Source organism: Magallana gigas, chromosome 4 (genome assembly GCF_963853765.1).
Source record: "Magallana gigas chromosome 4, xbMagGiga1.1, whole genome shotgun sequence".
NCBI classification, from domain to species: Eukaryota; Metazoa; Mollusca; class Bivalvia; order Ostreida; family Ostreidae; genus Magallana; species Magallana gigas.
The window spans coordinates 33,517,559-33,522,027 of NC_088856.1; positions in this window are offsets into that span (position 1 = coordinate 33,517,559).

Genomic DNA, 4,469 nt, shown 5'->3' on the forward strand with positions numbered 1-4,469 from the left:
TTAAGTATTAAATAGGGTGTTACCGAGTTCATGGGCCTCATATCTTGTACTATATAGAATGTCGATGAGTTCACGGGCCTCATATCTAGTATAATCTAGAGTGTCGATGAGTTCACGGGCCTCATATCTAGTATAATATAGAGTGTCGATGAGTTCAAGGGCCTCATATCTTGTACTTTATAGAGTGTCGATGAGTTCACGGGCCTCATATCTTGTAATATATAGGGTGTAGAAGAGTTCAGGGGCCTCATATCTTGTACTATACAGAGTGTCTATGAGTTCACGGGCCTCATATCTTGTACCATATATAGGTGTCGATGAGTTCACGGGCCTTATATTATATAGTGTCGATGAGTGCATGGGCCTTATATCTTGTAAAATATAGAGTGTCGATGAGTTCACGGGCCTCATATCTTGTACCATATAGAGTGTTGATGAGTTCACGGGCCTCATATCTTGTTATTTATAGAGTGTCGATGAGTTCATGGGCCTCATATTAAGTATTAAATAGGGTGTTACCGAGTTCACGGGCCTCATATCATGTACCTTATAGAGTGTCGATGAGTTCATGGACTTCATATCAAGTACATGTACTATATTAAGTGTTGATGAGTTCACGGGCCTCATATCTGGCATATAATATAGGGTGTCGATGAGTTCACGGGCCTCATATCTTGTACTATATAGGGTGGGGATGAGTTCACAGGCTTATATCTTGTACTTTATAGGGTGTGGATGAGTTCACGGGCCTCATATCTTGTATAATATAGGGTGTCGCTGAGTTCACGGGCCTCATATCTTGTACTATATAGGGTGGGGATGAGTTCACGGGCCTCATTTCTTGTACTATATAGAGTGTCGATGAGTTCACGGGCTTCATATCTAGTATAATATAGAGTGTCGATGAGTTCACGGGCCCCATATCTTGTATAATATAGGGTGTCGAGGAGGTCAATGGCCACATATCTTGTACTATATAGGGTTTGGATGAGTTCACGGGCCTCATATCTGGTACAAAATAGGGTGTCGATGAGTTCACGGGCCTCATATCTGGCATAATATAGGGTGTCGATGAGTTCACGGGCCTCATATCTTGTACTATATAGGGTGGGGATGAGTTCACGGGCCTTATATCTTGTACTATATAGGGTGTGGATGAGTTCACGGGCCTCATATCTAGTATAATATAGAGTGTCGATGAGTTCACGGGCCTCATATCTGGCATAATATAGGGTGTCGATGAGTTCACGGGCCTCATATTTTGTACTATATAGGGTGGGGATGAGTCCACGGGCCTTATATCTTGTACTATAAAGGGTGTGGATGAGTTCACGGGCCTCATATCTAGTATAATATAGAGTGTCGATGAGTTCAAGGGCCTAATATCTTGTACTTTATAGAGTGTCGATGAGTTCACGGGCTTCATATCTTGTATAATGTAGATTGTCAATGAGTTCACGGGCCTCATATCTTGTAATATATGGGGTTGGGATGAGTTCACGGGCCTCATATCTGGTACAATATAGGGTGTCGATGAGTTCACGGGCCTCATATCTTGTACTATATAGAGTGTCGATGAGTTCATGGGCCACATATCTAGTAAAATCTAGAGTGTCGATGAGTTCACGGGCCTCATATCTAGTATAATATAGAGTGTCGATGAGTTCAAGGGCCTCATATCTTGTACTTTATAGAGTGTCGATGAGTTCACGGGCTTCATATCTTGTTTAATATAGATTGTCAATGAGTTCATGGGCCTCATATCTTGTACTTAATAGAGTGTCGATGAGTTCACAGGCTTCATATCTTGTATATCTTGTATATAGAGTGTCGATGAGTTCACGGGCTTCATATCTTGTTTAATATAGATTGTCAATGAGTTCATGGGCCTCATATCTTGTACTTAATAGAGTGTCGATGAGTTCACAGGCTTCATATCTTGTATAATATAGAGTGTCGATGAGTTCACAGGCCTCATATCTTGTAGAATACAGAGTGTTGATGAGTCACGGGCCTCATATGTAGTATAATATAGAGTGTTACTGAGTTCACAGGCCTCATATCTGGTATAATATAGTGTGTCGATGAGTTCACGGGCCTCATATCTTGTACTTTATAGAGTGTCGATGAGTTCACGGGCCTCATATCTTGTATAATATAGGGTGTCGATGAGTTCACGAGCCTCATATCTTGTACTTTATAGAGTGTCGATGAGTTCACGAGCCTCATATCTGGCATAATATAGAGTGTCGATGAGTTCACGGGCCTCATATCTAGTAAAATCTAGAGTGTCGATGAGTTCACGGGCCTCATATCTAGTATAATATAGAGTGTCGATGAGTTCAAGGGCCTCATATCTTGTACTTTATAGAGTGTCGATGAGTTCACGGGCTTCATATCTTGTTTAATATAGATTGTCAATGAGTTCATGGGCCTCATATCTTGTACTTAATAGAGTGTCGATGAGTTCACAGGCTTCATATCTTGTATAATATAGAGTGTCGATGAGTTCACAGGCCTCATATCTTGTAGAATACAGAGTGTTGATGAGTCACGGGCCTCATATGTAGTATAATATAGAGTGTTACTGAGTTCACAGGCCTCATATCTGGTATAATATAGTGTGTCGATGAGTTCACGGGCCTCATATCTTGTACTTTATAGAGTGTCGATGAGTTCACAGGCCTCATATCTTGTAGAATACAGAGTGTTGATGAGTCACGGGCCTCATATGTAGTATAATATAGAGTGTTACTGAGTTCACAGGCTTCATATCTGGTATAATATAGTGTGTCGATGAGTTCACGAGCCTCATATCTTGTACTTTATAGAGTGTCGATGAGTTCACGAGCCTCATATCTGGCATAATATAGAGTGTCGATGAGTTCATGGGCCTCATATCTAGTGTAATCTAGAGTGTTGATGAGTTCACGGGCCTAATATGTAGTATAATATAGAGTGTCGATGAGTTCACGGGCTTCATATCTTGTATAATATAGAGTGTCGATGAGTTCACGAGCCTCATATCTAGTATAATATAGCGTGTCGATGAGTTCACGGGCCTCATATCTTGTACTATATAGAGTGTCGATGAGTTCACGGGCCTCATATTTTATACTATATAGGGTGTCAATGAGTTTATGGGCCTAGTATCTAGTTTAATATAGAGTGTAACTGAGTTCACGGGCCTTATAGTCATATCTTATATAAAGTGTCGATGAGTTCACGGGCCTCATATCTTGTACTATATAGAGTGTCGATGAGTTCACGGGCTTCATATCTTGTTTAATATAGATTGTCAATGAGTTCATGGGCCTCATATCTTGTACTTAATAGAGTGTCGATGAGTTCACAGGCTTCATATCTTGTATAATATAGAGTGTCGATGAGTTCACAGGCCTCATATCTTGTAGAATACAGAGTGTTGATGAGTCACGGGCCTCATATGTAGTATAATATAGAGTGTTACTGAGTTCACAGGCCTCATATCTGGTATAATATAGTGTGTCGATGAGTTCACGGGCCTCATATCTTGTACTTTATAGAGTGTCGATGAGTTCACGAGCCTCATATCTGGCATAATATAGAGTGTCGATGAGTTCACGAGCCTCATATCTTGTATAATATAGAGTGTCGATGAGTTCACGAGCCTCATATCTAGTATAATATAGAGTTTCAATAAGTTCACAGGCCTTATATCTTGTATTATATAGAGTGTTACTGAGTACACGGGCCTCATATCTAGTACAATATAGAGTGTCGATGAGTTCATGGGCCTCATATCTAGTGTAATCTAGAGTGTTGATGAGTTCACGGGCCTAATATGTAGTATAATATAGAGTGTCGATGAGTTCACGGGCTTCATATCTTGTATAATATAGAGTGTCGATGAGTTCACGAGCCTCATATCTAGTATAATATAGCGTGTCGATGAGTTCACGGGCCTCATATCTTGTACTATATAGAGTGTCGATGAGTTCACGGGCCTCATATTTTATACTATATAGGGTGTCAATGAGTTTATGGGCCTAGTATCTAGTTTAATATAGAGTGTAACTGAGTTCACGGGCCTTATAGTCATATCTTATATAGAGTGTCGATGAGTTCACGGGCCTCATATCTTGTACTATATAGAGTGTCGATGAGTTCACGGGCCTCATATTTCGTATTTTATAGTCACTTGATACAAGTACTTTTTACAGTTTTAAAGTCAGGGGCAAACTTAATTTTATACTTTTATTTGTAATATAAACAAGAAGCTACATAAACACATTATTTTTACGGAAAGAATGTTAGTTTAAAGCATTCATAGAAGAAATACACAAAAACGGCTTACGTATTCAAAACGTGTGTTTACAATCGAGTTCATGGGCTTGCTGCTATTGAGGTCACGGGCTTATAGACTCTCCCGAACAGATTAACAAGCCATGTGACGTAGTTTATTTTCCCACAATTCTTTTCGGTCAACA